The sequence below is a fragment of the Phyllobates terribilis genome, unplaced genomic scaffold, assembly GCF_046119375.1.
Source record: "Phyllobates terribilis strain yellow unplaced genomic scaffold, ASM4611937v1 Scaffold_11__3_contigs__length_659146591, whole genome shotgun sequence".
NCBI lineage: Eukaryota > Metazoa > Chordata > Amphibia > Anura > Dendrobatidae > Phyllobates > Phyllobates terribilis.
The window spans coordinates 55,445,770-55,463,016 of record NW_027362771.1 but is presented as its reverse complement, the minus strand read 5'-3'; the positions used below and the strand labels follow the sequence as shown (position 1 = coordinate 55,463,016).

The 17,247-nt window shown below is 43.1% G+C and overlaps 1 protein-coding gene across 3 annotated transcripts in view; it reads right to left on the bottom strand.

The window, feature by feature from the left end:
* The window catches only part of ARHGAP26 (Rho GTPase activating protein 26), a 608,729-nt gene that overhangs the window by 68,455 nt on the left and 523,027 nt on the right, over positions 1-17,247 (bottom strand). The gene's annotated exons all lie outside the window — the stretch shown is intronic.

Sequence of the window (17,247 nt, the reverse complement as noted above, 5' to 3'; positions counted from 1 at the left end):
ACTTGCTCTCAAAGAAATAGAAAAATTCAACCGTTCATCAAAACTGACTGTGCATGAGGCAATTCCTTTATACCCGGAAATTGTTAGAGATGTTGCTCATGTGGTTACGGCTTTGCCTCCAACCCAAGTTAGTGTAGAGAGGTTGTTCTCTAGCCTTAAAATTATTAGGTCAGATTTGAGGTCATCTATGAAGGAGGATCTGATGGAGGCAATTCTATTTCTTAGAACAAATTCATAGACTGCACAAATGTTATTTAGTATGTTTTCGTTGAAACTGTTTTTTGCCACTTACATAGTTTATTACTTAGTGTTATATATATGCACAATATATATATATATGTAATCAATATTACATAGTGTATTACATATTTACAATTTATTACAGTTTTTTATGTTCTGAAGTTGTATTCCAATAAATATATATTATGTTCTATCTAAATATCTTGATTATTGTATCATAAAAATGATTAAATGTCTGATGTTCACTTTGTACTACAATAGATTTTTCACTTAAATATAAGCAATATATGTGGGAGTCGGAGTCGGTGTAAGGGAAATTGAGGAGTCGGAGTCGCAGGTTTGGTTTACCGACTCCACAGCCCTGCAAGCAGATATGAAATTATGATGAGTGCCTGCAGTCAGTGTGCAAAGGAGCATGTGCATCTGAGCTGCGTCTCTACGCACCTGTGCAGATCAGGTGCACCCTGTGCTCTACAACTCCTGCAGCACCGCCGCCGCAAGGCTGACAGCTATCTAATGTGTGATGTTTTTATCTTAACTTATACTATTCATTTAGGAAAAAATTAAAACAATGGTTACTTTTTGAACCCTTACTATCGCGTAACAAAAATGTATGTCACAAGTTATGTACCAGCGTATAGATCGGACCCTGGAGCGGAGCCTGCTCCACAATTGGCAGATTTTGACTGTTTTAAATAGTCAGCATCCACCTCTAACAGCAGTGACCCTAGCTTTCTCCAGTCACTAGTGTATAACCCTTTATTGTGATCCGGGTGGCACCTCCTTTGGCCTCCCATCTTGCTGATGGGATGGCATGGCAGCAGGGCTGAAGACCCCTATTGCTGTGATATTGTGACTATAAAGCCCATCCACAAGCTGGGCTTCCTAGGACAGCACCATTTACAACAGAGTGCTATGCTGTGGTATTGCAGTATATATAACATTTGATCAAGCAATCTCAGGCAGAAGTCCCCTAAGGTGAATAAATATAAAGCCCCAAAAATATTTTTTTTAATATTCTTTTTAAATTTTAAAATAAATAACATGTATTTGGTATTGTTGTATCAGTAAAAGGTCAATCTATCAAAATATAAATGCTCCAAGCAAAATAAATAAAACGACAATGCAATAAAAAGTTATTGAAATACTGCGTGTACGGTACTTCAAAATGGTACTAATAAAAATGTCAGCTCTTTATAAATATAAAAAACTATTTTATCTACATCTGGCCCATATTAAAAAAATTATACAAATTAAATGCCAATAGATGTGTAATTCAATAAGGGGCCCTAATAAGGTATCACCTAATACAGTTGAATGGTCTCCACCCACCACAATTCTGTCAAACAAGGTTACGAGAAGCGGCGCCAATACAGGAGGTAACTGTGCTTTTTTCTTTGTTTATTCAGCACACTAGTGGCATTCAAAAAGGGTTGCCCAATAGTGGGATAACCCATTTCAATGGAAATGCGCAATCAAGCGTTCCGCTAAATATGTAGAATAAACAAAAGGGAAGACACAAAAAGTGACTTCTCAGAATTGTGGTGTTACTACATAAAAGTAGCAAACAAGGATGTGGTCACATTACATAACAAAATGCATTGTTTCATCCCCAAAGGTCAGTCAACATGAAGTAAGAATACTAAACTAATACTTTAGATTGGATTTCAGGCCACCATTATCGAGTATGTTATGGAAATACCACCTAAATATTATTAAGATCTAGCATTTTATAATGATAAAGAGCCGTATCAGAATAAAAGAGTTATGCTCTTTAAGTAAATTCTTAACTTCCCGAGATCTAATGCTGTTTAGAATTAAGAAAATGCTCATCGTGTGCTCTCAAATTTAAAAATTCCAAATTCACCTTTAGAAACATTTATAGCTAATAAATCTAAATGAAAAAGTTTTTTTTTTAAATCATTTGTAAATATCATGCACATGATGCTAATGTCATACATAATGAGTTGCCACAATGAATTTCTAGTGCTGAAAGAAAACACAAAGCTATTGTACATTTTCCCTTAGAGTGCTTTTACATTGTGTTTAGTGGGTCCCGTCGGGGTTTGCGTCCAAACATCCACCCTCATGGTCAAACGTTGGTTAACAGTCGCTGACTCTTTAGCTCCCCTCCTATCTCCATTATCTCGAGCATTGGACTTCCTCACCCCAACCTTAGGAAAACCCAAATCACTTAATGCAGAAAGACATATAGAAACCTCCCCCTTAATAGATCAATTACTGAAGGATGGCTCCGTCATCACCTTCCAAGAAATGAAAACCTTGCCTACAATGTCCAACTTTAATTTTCTCCATTATGAATCCTTAAAAAAGGCAATTCATCAAACCTTGATAAAGGGAGGTCCCTCTAGACCACTCACTGCTTATGAATCTCTATGCGCACAAACAAACCCGCCAAAGAAAATCCTCTCTTCTCTCTATAGCATCTTACTCTTGAAGGATATTTCTCAGAAGAGAGCATTCTTGTTAAGATGGGAAAAAGAGTTCAGTATCTCTTTTACTGATTCCCAAATCAAACAAATATACAATTTCTCACATGGTCCTTTGCAATGTGTCAGGGTTCAAGAGAATTCCTATAAAATAATCTCTCAATGGTACACAACACCCATCCAGACTCATAAATGGTTTTCTACTACCCCAAACCTTTGTTGGAGGTGTGAAAAAGATAAAGGATCATAGTTACACATATGGTGGAATTGCCCGGTTATTCAAAGATTCTGGAAAATGATAGCTCAAACCCTATTTGAATTACTACACATACGCCTGACCTTAACCCCTGAACACATATTCTTAACCCTCCCAATTAAATCGGACAAAAAGTTTCAAGTTAAATTAGTCTCTTTTGTTCTATCAGCACGTAAGCTGCTCATACCACCTATTTGGCGTACACCTGATTTACCAAGCAAGAAGCAATTGCTTCTAAAACTTGACCAATTATTCCAAAGTGAACAACTGGCAGCCTTCTCAATGCAAAATCTCACCTCCTCTCATCGGGTTTGGACTCCTTGGCAGAAATGTAGAAACTCTGCCTCCTACCTATCCTCTATCACATAACCCGTCTCAACATTTTAATATATGCTATTTTTAACCTCTTCATACAGTGACTGAATATTCCCCCCCATCCCCCTCCCCCTCTTCACTTTCCCCTCTCATTCTCTTCCTACTACCTTGTCTGTCCCCCCTTTTATATCCAAGTTTTCTCTTTCCTCATTACCCAGTTGATTTTTTGATTTTCTTATTTCTTTTTTACGCATCCTTATCGTTGTTTTTCTTATATTGTCATTACTTATATATAGAGACAATTACGTCTCTCTTTTATGTTATACATTGATCATATGTTCAAATTGCATCATCTGTATTACTATGTTTTGCTGCAATCTTCATGACAAATCCGAGTACCTACATTTCAAATATTTAAAATTTGTTGTACACTTTTCTTTATACGATTTGATTCAGATTGAAAAATGTGTGTATGTTATTTATCTGTTATGTCTATTTCTTCAATAAATAAAACATTGAAAATTAAACAAACACCCACCCTTCCGCAAAATGGGATTCAGACGTATGCACCAAAGGGGCCATAGACTGTAAGGCTATGTGCCCACGTAGCAGATTTGATGCAGAGCGTTTTTACCTCTCTCTGGCAGAAAAAAACGCATGCAGATTTACATGCATTTTTTCTGCCAGAGAGAAGCGTTTTTTCAGTGTTTTTACATGCGTTTTTTCAAGCAGTTTTACAAGCGATTTTGAGCATCACTTGGAAAAGTGCTTGACAAGTTGGTCACACAATATAAATCCATGCAACCGGCATATATAGTGTGACCAACTGATGCTTTAAATGCAGCATCTATAGTAAAAAAAAAAAGAGAATTAAAACGTTAAAAATAAAAAAAAACCTGTATACTCACCTCTCCGGTCTCCTCCAGTCTCCTCCCGGCGGCGATCCTGCGATCCTCTCTCTTCGGCGTCCCGCAGTGTACTGTCAGGACCTGCGGTGACGTCATTTAGTCAGCTGATGGTCACGCGACCATCACCTGACCGCCGATGTCAGCGGTCGCGTGACCATCAGGTGACTAAATGACGTCACCGCAGGTCCTGACAGTACACCGCGGGATGCCAAGGAGAGAGGACATGGCTGGGACAGATCGGGGGCCACCGGAGAGGTGAATATACAAGTTTTATTTTTAACTTTTTTATTTCTTTTTCACCGCGTGGTAGCCGGGGTGAAGAGGAGTTGTAGTCTCCTCTTCATCCCGGGTACCACACGCACCGCGATTACGCTGCAAATTCACGGCCATTGAATTTAATTGAAACGCAGCAAATCCACATATACCTGCGGGTTTGCTGCGTTTCAATGTTCCTCAATGGCCACGAATTTGCAGTGTAATCGCGGTAGAAATGGTCCTGCACTTTTTCCAACGCAATGCGAATTCGGCGCGCAAATTAGCGCATCATGTGCACAGCACATCCGAATTCACATTGCTTTGCATGGCAGACTGTTTTACAAGCGTTTTCACAGCCGCAAAAACGCTACGTGGGCACATGGCCTAATGGTGCCGGCAGATCGAATAAGCGCTCTGCCATGCATAATTTTCAAGCGTGCACGCCTACTGGAGGCAGACACTTAGATGTAGGCGACCAAGTGTGTACTGGATGCAATGTGAAAGCACCCTTACACATTTCCAGCACATTACAAAGGCTAAGTGAGCTCTCTAATAGCTTGTTCTGCTGTATAGAAACTCCTATCCTTCTCTACTGCCATCTCTAAACACTGAGAAGGGAGGGGAAGAGCAGAGCGAGTCGAGGAGGGAGTCCTCAGCCAAAAGCCTTCAGGAGTGCTTTGCTGTCCTATCTATGTCAGATTTAGCAGAAGAGCCAATTTGGAACAAGTGATTGTACACTGATCAGCCATACCATTATTGACAGGTAGTGTGAAGAACATTAAATATCTGATTACAATATCATTTGTCAAAGGATGAGATCTATTAGGCAGTAAGTTATTGACGTTGATTGGCTGGAAGAAGGAAAAATGTGCCAAAGTAAGGATTTGAGCAATATTGACAAGAGCCATATTGTGTTGGCTTGACAAATGGGTCAGATCATTCCCTAAAAATGGCAACCATTGTTGGGTGTGCAGTATTAGAAGTTTTCTTCTAATGTGATTTCTGTATACAAGGGCTGGACTGTGGGTAGGATCTTCTCCTCCTGCTCTGGCCCCTCTGCCTGCCTCTGATGTTTCAATAAAAGGTCACTGATTTTTCAGTGACCTGGCTACTGATTGAAATTTTGTGCCGCCGCTGTCATTGGCGCAGGCGGTGCATGCGTAATTTGATTTCCCAGTTGGCTTTCTGGTCTTCAATAAAATTGCGCAGGAGGCGGTGCATATGCACAGAGGTCTTGGCTCTATAAATACGTCATTTTCCATAGAAACAAACATTTTTTGAGAAAAGACTTTACGGGTTGTTATAGCTAGTAAAGAGGCCCTACTACTTAACACCCATAGTTTTAGAATGAAATGTCCAACAATATAGGTCATTTGTCCAGACACCGTTGGCTACATAGAGTAGATATAAAAACACTATGACTCTGATTCATCAAGAGCAGCAATTATGAAGGGGAGTCAGAGTTAGAAACACCTGCATTAATGAAGATGTGCGCATCTAACGAGTGGCGTGCACCTCTGTGCGCCACGCCAGAAATCTTACTGCAGACTGGAATATAAGGAAGGATCACCAGAGTTTGTCATGAATTAAAAAGAGCTGTGATGTCACACTCCCGCCCCAGCTCCCCTCATTCTAGCGGAGCTGGGAGGAACTGGAGTAAAAACACTAAGTCGCAAAATCGGGGCCTAAATCCTATCAGGAAAGTAATATTATATGCAAAAAAAATGTATACATGTGCCTTAACATAATGACTGTAACCAAAATGTAATCTACCGAACCAGAAAAAGTTAAAGAAGTTTATGTTAAAAAGTGACAATCTTCATCTGCTGAGCCAGCACTTCCATCACATTTGACAGCAAGAAAGTTAGAGCATGCAGCGCTCTTCTTGCCCATAAAACTCCAGACACAATGATGGAACTGTATTGAACAAGGTTATAGTTTATTGGGGTTGGTCGATGTTCAGAACCATTGTATCCAGTATAGTGTTGCGTTCTGCATTAAGAATAAGAGCCTGAGGATGAGGAGAAAAGGTTCAAGCTAAAAGCAGCCAGCACAGAAAGCTAGAAATACAACAAAGATCTTATTTTAATGTTTTCCATAAAAACATCCAATGTAATTTAGTTTGACTACGAGGGCTTTGGTACATTTTCATTTTGCATGCTTTATAATTACATAACCGCCATAGCCAAAAGTGTATTAAACAGTAGCAATCCATGTACAAATCTTCACTAGGAAACTATTACCAGCATTGCCATTTTTAATAGAGAAATCCTAGAAAAGCTTTTAGTGCACATTATTGGGAATTTGAACACATTTTCGAAGTGTTTTGAATGTAGCAATTTCTGTGGAGTATTGGGTCTGAGAAGTGAAATGCCATCTAAGTGACTCCAACTCCTGGCTAACAACATCATTCTCAGAAAACTATACAGTTCTTGCTTTGCAGAACAACTATCACCTTGAGTTCTGTGCGTGCAAGCTAAGCATTCGCTGATGTCACAAATTACCTGAGGTGGCAAAACGTTCCTCAGAACCACTGAGCTCACGGAACATTAATCAGTTTGACAGGTCTGTAGATTTTCCCAAAAAATGTAACTTGAGATACATTTTCTTTTACAATCTTAGCATAGCTACATGCTACCTCAAAAGTAATTATATGGCTTAAACAGACACCACATAACACTGTGAAATATACGGCAAGAAGGCTTAACCGTTAATGACAGATGATTTTCACTTCTTAATCCATTCGAAGCAAAGCTCTGCATTGTGCACTCAACAGCAGCACAAATCTTAGACCATGAGTCACGTACATGTTCTATCCGTGTTTTTCACACCCACCATAGTTTTGGTGCTATTCACATATCTGAGTGATCCGCAAAAATTCATGGAGGCATGTCAGTCTTTGATCTGAGTCATGGATCAAAATTACCCATACAAGTCAATGGGTCCGTGAAAATCATGGACAGCACCCACATGATCAAACACTGGTGAAACTTGAATCCAAAACACTAATGAACAACAATCCATGTTTTTATGTCCAAGAAAAATCACTGGCTTTACTGATGGAATGCTTCACTCTGGAGTCCAGTCTGGTTAGCTCACAGAGCATTTTCTATACTGAACGCAATTATATCCACTTACCAGCAACACTAACCGTATGGTAGATAACGCCCCAATTTCAAGAGTGCTGCATCCCTTTGTCAGACTTGTAACAATTTTTGACTTTTCAGACTGTTACATCTCTTTTTTGCCTGAGGAAAACAAGCTGCCTAATAATTCTGCACACCTTGATAAATGGTGGGGATATCCTTAGCCCGCACCCTCCATCATTACACACATACACATCACCTGATCTGCTTCATCCAATAAGCATTCAAGATTATACAGCTTGAAGTTAGAAAATATGCATAAAAATGATGATATGGTCAAAATACTATCTTGCCCAGAAAATTGTGCTCATGGTGTAGATTGTCGGCTGAATCCGTCTAATGTGTATGCGGTGTTTTGCAATTAACGTTTAACGCTAATACAGGCATCAATAGATAGGGTATTATGAGGCTGATAAAGCACTTCTAATACCTTTTACAAGTAAATCCTGAAGACAGGTTCCCTTTAAAGTACTGGATATGTCTAACTGTACACATTAATAATAATAATAATAATTTTTATTTATATAGCGCCAACATATTCAGCAGCACTTTACAATTAAGCGGACACATGTACAAACAATAAATTCAATACAAGGTGAGACAGTTTAAACAGTTACATCAGGAGTGAGGTCCCTGCTCGCAGCTTACAATCTACAAGGAAATGGGGGGACACAATAGGTGGGAAGTGCTTGTTATTTCAGGTCTGGCAATTATAATAAATCGGGATTATCATATAAAGCTGTATGATCCGGTCATCAGCCTGTATGTTCAAGTGCAATACTCAATTACCGAGTGCAGTTATCGTGTGCATGGAGGGTGTAGAGACAGATGAACAGTAGGGAGCAGATTCTGAATAGTATTTAGGAGGGAACAGGGGAAAGTTAGTTTATTTGGTATTTGAGGTGGTAGGCTTGTTTAAAGAGATGGGTTTTTAAAGCATGCTTGAAGACATCGGGGCTAGGCATCAATCGGATCGTCTGGGGTAGAGCATTCCAGAGAACTGGCGCAGCACGAGAGAAGTCTTGGAGACGGAGGTGCGAGGTTCGGATTATGGGGGATGTTAGTCTTAGGTCATTTGTGGAACGGAGGGCATGTGTAGGACGATAGACTGAGATGAGAGAGGAGATATAAGGTGGTGCAGAACTGTGGAGAGCTTTGTGGGTGAGAGCAATGAGTTTATATTGGATCCTGTAACAAATGGGTAACCAGTGTAATGACTGGCACAAGGTGGAGGCATCGGTGAAGCGGCTGGACAGAAATACGACCCTGGCTGCCACATTCAGGACAGATTGGAGAGGGGAAATTTTGGTAAGAGGGAGACCGATCAGAAGAGAGTTGCAGTAGTCCAGACGAGAGTGAATAAGAGCGACAGTAAGAGTTTTAGAAGTTTCAAAAGTGAGAAAAGATCGGATTCTGGAGATGTTTTTAAGATGCAGGTGACAAGAGCGAGTGAGTGATCGGATATAGGGAGTAAAGGAAAGGTTAGTGTCGAATATGACCCCAAGGCAGCGGGCGTGCTGCTTGGGAGTTATGGTTGAACCTTCCAAGGTAATTTCGATGTTAGGTAGAGTTAGGTTAGTAGAGGGGGGAAACACAAGAAGTTCAGTTTTGGAGAGATTCAGTTTAAGATAGAGGGAGGGCATGATGTTAGACACAGCAGACAAACAATCCTTGGTATTTTGTATTAGGGTAGGGGTGATGTCAGGGGAAAGTGGCATTAAAGGAGACCTTTGAAAGTGGTACAGCTCCTTAAGAATATGAAGATTTTAGAACCATCGATTTCGGTCTTACTTTGGTGACATCATACTTGGGTTTGAATGCAGGAAGTTATCTCTGGCACACTTACTAAAGCTGAAACCAAGACAGATGGAAAGTGAAGACATTCTATCATCAACTCAGCTTGTGGATAGGGTGGGCTAAGCAGCAAAATAGGACAAGGAAATAAAACGTTTAGGAAAATTCCACATCTCTGTAACTGAGCTGTTCAGTTTATTCTAGGCTTTAGAGAAGAAGGCCCCAACAAATGACAAGTACATACATTAATGGGAGCCTTCTAATTTTGCCAGCAATATACATTTCCATTAATAAGAGACTATATACATAAAGCAATATCTGAATCAGTCACTAAGTAGGTCCCCATCTACTATATGCCCTATAAAATACTGCTGTAATTTCACCCTAATAATCTGGAAATCTGGATAGGCTGTTAATAAGGCCTTGACCTGACCAGGGTTCTCTTTACTACCCTACTTGTCAGGCTGTGCATAAAACAGAAGACATGCTTAAAATGGTATTCTGAAGTTTAGAAGTTATTCCTTATACATGGGATAGGCGATAACTTTATGATTGCTGGGGGTCCAATTGCTTGAACCCCCATCTATACAGAGAACCTGGAGCAGAGGTTGATCATGCGCACCATCACTCCATTCATTCTTAATAGGTCTACCAGAGATCGTCGATTGCTGCACTTGGCTTCGTCTTCCGAACCCACATAAGAATGAATTGAGCGGCAGTGCGCGTAATCAACCACTGCTCCATTCACACAGGGCTCTTCATAATGGAGCAAAAGTCAATCATGCGCATTGCCGCTCTATTCATTGTTGGTCCCTTTCCCCCTTCCTTCACAATGCCATTTGCACAAGCTCATCAGACTTTTCAATACAAAAGATAGAGTCAGGGTTAGACCATTGTGACTATGTATATGTGGATTTCTTGAAACAAAAGGAAATACAAGTCTAAAAAAGCTCTAGTAGTCAATGTGAAAAATTGCAAGATTTCTATTTTTATGTTAATATAAATTGTGTTGCTTAAAATAATATTGCCAGAGTTTTAAAAGATACATTTAACACACAAAAAAAATGGTTTACTCATTAGGTAATTTTCATATTATAGCGTCTCTTTAAGGCTATGTTCACACTGGGCATTTTTTCAGTATTTTTTTCTGTAGCAAATCCTGATCTCTTGGAAGGAAAGAAGCCGCGGCAAAAACACAGGTTTTGCTGCATTTTTGTCATGCTACATTTGTCTCTTGTGCATGCTGATAAAGTTTAGTGCAAAAAAAAAAATCGGATTCTTTTTCATCAGGTTTTGACTCAAAAAACACTGCAAAAATGGATACCTGCATTTCACAGTGTTTTTCTACCCTCCCATTACTTTCAATGGGTGAAAAGTACTGAAAAATGCTGAAAAAATGCTGAATGAAGTGACATGCTCTATTGTGCAAAAAAACATGCAAAGCACAAAATACTGATGACAAAAAAAGTGTGTGTGCATGAGATTTCTGAAGTCTCATAGACTTTACTAGTACTGTAAAACGCTGCTGAAAATTTGCATAAAAAAAACGCTGAGCAAATGCCTAGTGTGAACATAGCCTAAAGGAGTTTTCTACTACATTAATGACCTATCCACAGAATAGGTCAACATAATCAGATCAGTTGGGATTCACGCCCAGTACACCAACCGTTGGCAGTTTCCTTGCCTGATGCAAATGGTTTATGGAGCTGATCTACCATACCTGGGAGTAGCCACTAAACAGTTTGATGAAGTGGTGGTGTTTCGCCCAATACTCCATTTACATCTGGCCGAAGCTTGTACCAGCTGATGGGTAGGGGTGCCAAATGTCTGACAACCACAGATCTGATACGGATTCCTATCCTGGGGATAGATCATCAATATCACTGTATTGAAACCTTTTTGAATAAATAACGCCAAGGTAAGAATTCCTTTTAAGGCTAGGATCATACTAATACAGTGCTCTTCAGCGAGCATTATGCCTGGGGCTTCTGTCAGCATTCCCAAACACTGTATTCCAACGAGGACTCTGACAAAGCTATGGTTTGGCACATTTTTGTGCAATGGAATAATTCTCTTTCGGAACCTGTCGGAATACAGTTTTTATGTAAAACCCAAAGTAGTGCTCGCTGTAGGCGACCCTGGCCTCAGGCAGATTATTGGATTATTTCCTTTTAATTATACACGACTAAGAGGAGAAGAAAAAGCAGCCAAAATCACAGTGATTCTGAACCGGTTCCATTTTGATTGAACAGAATACAAGCAGAACCAGTTCTAACTGATGCTATATTAATTAGGACAAACGAGAATAATGTTGATAGAAATGGCAGCGAGCAGATTTAAATGAAAAGGACACTTGAAAGGATAAACATTTCCGTTTAAATAGTCATTAGGAGATAATGCTTCCAGCATGCAAACTCACTACAGATAGCTAGAATTGCTCACTGGAGACTGCCATCAATCTGCTTTCCAAAGTGCAATTAGAACGAATACAATGTCATTTGCACTTACGTAAACATACTTTTCATCAAATCTGAGCATCATGCTACAATCATCACACGCGAAGCTGCACAGAGCAAGACAATGCTCTGTTCACATGCTGCATGAACCCTTCAGTCAGAGCTACAAGGCAGGAGGATTTCTCAGCATACAGGCCTGATAGAAGGCTTATATGTCACCAATTAAGGAGGACCTGTCTTCATGTCAAAAGTGGAAAGTTTTTGCTATTATTTTATTCCTGCTGCTCCCCTGATTACATTTTTTTCAAATCCACCATATGATTCCAGAGAGATGGGCCTTTTTATTTAGTGTAAATTTGTATAGTCTTTACCGAAAGGGGGCATTGCTGATACGGTAATAATGCAGAGAAGTCTAAAGACATGCCCCTGATAATCCTGTCGGCCACGCCCATTTGGTAAATACCATAAAAATCTGCACTAAATAAAAATACCCACATCTCTGGAACTGTATGATGTATTGTTAAAAAACAGTAAAACTCAGGGGAACAGAGGGAAAAAAATAAGAGCAAAAAGCAATAGATCCTCGAAGTATACTGCAAGCAGTACCGTCTTACTTACAGTAGTTCTCTGTATAGAATATCAGCCTATGAAGCTATACAGCAAAAAAAGGTATGTTGATAAATTCTGGCTTGGCATATTTCAAAGGGACACCTATGTCAGGGAAATAGTCCACTACCAGTAAAATATAGCGTACACTCCATCAGAAACATCTCTTAGTATTGTCCCAACGACATAGCTATGAGTTGCGCTACTACAGCAACGTTGGGCTATTTTACAAATATTCGCTTTTTTTTCAAATCACTTTCCTTTTTTTGCCCTATGCTATTAATTGCCATTTTTGGAGCCAAATTCAATCAAACATGATTCATACATTTATTAGAGCAAAGTAAAAAAATGGGCTTTCATCCATTCTTAAGCTGTTTTGGCGACTTTTGCTTCCAAAAGTTGCAAAAAATGCAAAGAAATTGCACAAAATGGTGGGGATTGCAGTGAAGCTGCGCCAGATCTAGTGACTTTTTAAAAAGTCGCAATTGAAGAATAAGGCTAAACCTCTGGAAGTGGTAGACTCCCCCACAAATTGGGGGAAAACAAAATAAAACAGGCAAGCACATATAAAATAGACCTCAAAAAAGGTGAAAGTAGCATAATGAATTGGGTGCAAACAAAAAAAAAGGCACAAAATGCACAAAACTAGAGACAAAAAACAGGCAGAATCAACCATGAATCGAAGCCTGTGTCAGACTAGTAGAGAATGTAGAAACAAAATCAGCACTTTAATCACTTTTAATAGATAATGCCATTAGCTGTAGTGTAGAAAAGGTGGAAATGTTGGTCACAAGCACAGGGGACTGTAGTATAGCAGCTCTGTCAGTGACACTGCAGTCCCATGCAGATAAGATTGCTAGAGCATTGTGTACAACTGGATGCTATTTACTAAGTTGCAAGTGCAATATCTATATATATAATTGTCTTATCCCGTCTGTCTGTCTATCTGTCGGTCTGTCTTTCTGTCTGTCTGTCCAGGAAATCCCGCGTCGCTCATTGGTCCGGCAGCGGCCAATCAGCGCCGCGGGATTTCTGAAAAAAGATGGCGGCCGTTAGCGGCTCATCTGCGGGACGGAGCTCAGCGGCGATGTAGCCGCGAGGCGCTCATCTCCCGGCCGGTACCAGCAGAAGGACCTCGACCTCCGGACCCATCTGCGGGACGGAGATGCAGCCGGGAGATGAGCGGCGCGAGGCGCTCATCTCCCGGCCGGTAGCAGCGGAAGGACCGCCGGGGTCGGGATACTTCTGCTGCGAGCGCCCGCTCATGTCCCGGGTTCTCGTAGCGGAAGTATCCGCACAGGCAGCGCCGCTGACATCCATGCGGCTAGGGTGTGAAGGGAGGACCGGGGAGCGGCGCTGACATCCAATTGGTCGCGGCCGCTATTTAAAAGTGCCGCACAAATCGGTGATTGGTCGTGGTCTTGGGCCGCAACCAATCACTGATCTTGCCGCAAAAGTTAAACACTACTGTGCTGATTGGTCGCGGACGCTGCCTGCGACCAATCACCGATTTGGACGCCACATTTCAGTATCGTCCGCGACCAATCACCGATCTTGGCGCCAAATTTAAACACCGCTGTGCTGATTGGTCGCGGACGCTATTTAAATGTGGCGCCAAAATCGATGATTGGTCGCGCCCAGCGTCGGCGACCAATCAGCACAGCGGTGTTTAAATTTGGCGCCAAGATCGGTGATTGGTCGCGGCCAGCGCCAGCGACCAATCAGCGATTTTTAACACAAATGTCCGGACCTTTGTAACACCATGCGGATACTGTGGGGACATCAGTGACTAGGGTGTGAAGGGAGGACCGGGGAGCAGCGCTGCGGGTCGGGATACTTCTGCTGCGAGCGCCCGTTCATGTCCCGGGTTCTCGCAGCGGAAGTATCCGCACAGGCAGCGCCGCTGACATCCATGCGGCTAGGGTGTGAAGAGAGGACCGGGGAGCGGCGCTGACATCCAATTGGTCGCGGCCGCTATTTAAAAGTGCCGCACAAATCGGTGACTGGTCGCGGTCTTGGGCCGCGCCCAATCACTGATCTTGCCGCAAAAGTTAAACACTACTGTGCTGATTGGTCGCGGAAGCTGCCCGCGACCAATCACCGATTTGGGTGCCAGATTTAAATATCGGCCGCGACCAATCACGGTTCTTGGCTCCACATTCAAACACCGCTGTGCTGATTGGTCGCGGACGCTATTTAAATGTGGCGCCAAAATCGGCGATTGGTCGCGCCCAGCGTCGGTGACCAATCAGCACAGCGGTGTTTAAATGTGGCGCCAAGATCGGTGATTGGTCGCGGACGCTATTTAAATGTGGCGCCAAAATCGGCAATTGGTCGCGCCCAGCGTCGGTGACCAATCAGCACAGCGGTGTTTAAATGTGGCGCCAAGATCGGTGATTGGTCGCGGCCGATATTTAAATGTGGCGACCAATCAGCGATTTTGAACAAAAATGTCAGGACCTTTGTAACACCATGCAGATACTGTGGGGACATCAGCGGCTAGGGTGTGAAGGGAGGACCGGGGAGCGGCGCTGCGGGTCCGGATACTTCTGCTGCCAGCGCCCGCTCATGTCCCGGCTTCTCGGAGCGGAAGTATCCGCACAGGCAGCGGCGCTGACATCCATGCGGAAGGGAGGACCGGGGAGCGGCGCTGCGGGTCGGGATACTTCTGCTGCGAGCAGTCGCTCATGTCCCGGCTTCTCAGAGCGGAAGTAGCCGCACAGGCAGCCGCTCCCCGGTCCTCACCAATACAATACGCTAATTGGTCGCGCCCTCCTGACGCGACCAATCAGAGATTTTAACGCTGAATTCAAACACACTGTCCGCTGCTTAGTAACACGGCACGCGAGATTTAAAACCCGCTTCTATGATTGGTCGCGGACGCCGCCCGCGACCAATCACAGATTTCCGCGCCAAATTTAAACACGCTCTCCGGCCAATTACCGCAACATTTCAAATATCTACGCCACCTTCGGGAGATAGCACGGCTAACTCCGCCCATGTGGTCATGTGACTCACAAAATGCTCATAACGTACTGAGCAGGTTTTCTCAGTCACGCTGCGCGAGGGACTTCAGTCACGCTGCGCGAGGGACTTCAGTCACGCTGCGCGAGGGACTTCAGTCACGCTGCGCGAGGGACTTCAGTCACGCTGCGCGAGGGACTTCAGTCACGCTGCGCGAGGGACTTCAGTCACGCTGCGCGAGGGACTTCAGTCACGCTGCGCGAGGGACTTCAGTCACGCTGCGCGAGGGACTTCAGTCACGCTGCGCGAGGGACTTCAGTCACGCTGCGCGAGGGACTTCAGTCACGCTGCGCGAGGGACTTCAGTCACGCTGCGCGAGGGACTTCAGTCACGCTGCGCGAGGGACTTCAGTCAGGTTTACTGAACACGTTCTGCCAGTGACAGCGCGCTGAAGAGATACTTCTTTACGTTTCCTGTTTTATAATGGGTCATAAGCGAAAATACGCCACGGAGGAAGACCGAAAAGCAGCAGAAGCAGCAAGAAAACGACAACGTCGAGAGCAACAGACTCCACAACATACTGCCGCCAGACAAGCCCAGGATGCAGAAGCTCACAAAAAATGCCGGGAACAGGAGACACCGCAACACACTGCCGCCAGACAAGCTCAGGATGCCGAATCTCACAAAAAACGCCGGGAACAGGAGACACCGCAACACACTGCCGCCAGACAAGCCCAGGATGTGGAATCTCATGAAAAACGCCGGGAACAGGAGACACCGCAACACACTGCCGCAAGACAAGCCCAGGATGCGGAAGCTCAAAAAAAACGCCGGGAACAGGAGACACCGAAAAACACTGCCGCCAGACAAGCCCAGGATGCAGAAGCTCACCAAAAACGCCGGGAACAGGAGACATCACAACACACTGCCGCCAGACAAGCCCAGGATGCGGAATCTCACCAAAAACGCCGGGAACAGGAGACACCACAATACACTGCCAGCAGACAAGCCCAGGATGCGAAAGCTCACAGAAAAATTCGGAAGCAGGAGACAACACCACACACTGCCGCCAGACAAGCACAGTATGCGGAAGCTCACAGAAAAATTCGGCAACAGGAGACACCACGACACACTGCCAGCAGACAAGCCCAGGATGCGGAAGCTCACAGAAAACTTCGGGACCAGGAGACACCACAACACACTGCCGGCAGACAAGCCCAGGATGCGGAGTCTCACAGAAAACGTCGGGAACAAGAGACACCACAACACACTGCCGCCACACAAGCCCAGGATGCGGAATCTCAACAAAAACGCCGGGAACAAGAGACACCACAACACACCGTCGCCAGACAAGCCCAGGATGCGGAATCTCACAGACGTCGGAAACAGGAGACACCACAAGACACTGCCGCCAGACAAGCACAGGATGCGGAATCTCACAGACGTCGGGAACGGGAAACACCGCAACACACTGTGGCTAGACAGGAACACGATGCGGAATCCCATAGACAATGTCGTCTGAATGAATCTCCAGAATCCAGGACAAACCGAGAACAACACGAAAATTTATCAAAAACGAATGCTCTACCAACTAAGGCAAACCCAGCAGAACATTCAACAACTTGCACGTTACTTAACAGACAATGAAACTATCATTATTCAACACTACTGTGGGAAGATGAATGTAGTTTGTTCAAAATGCGAATCTATGAATTTTATCGAGGAAAAACCATCTGACAATCAATTTACTCAATGCTGCCAAAAAGGAAAAGTGATGCTACCAAGATGTCACTACTCAGATCTGTTTGAGCAGTTGATGAAAGGAACGCATGAACACAGTAGAAATTTTATGGAAAA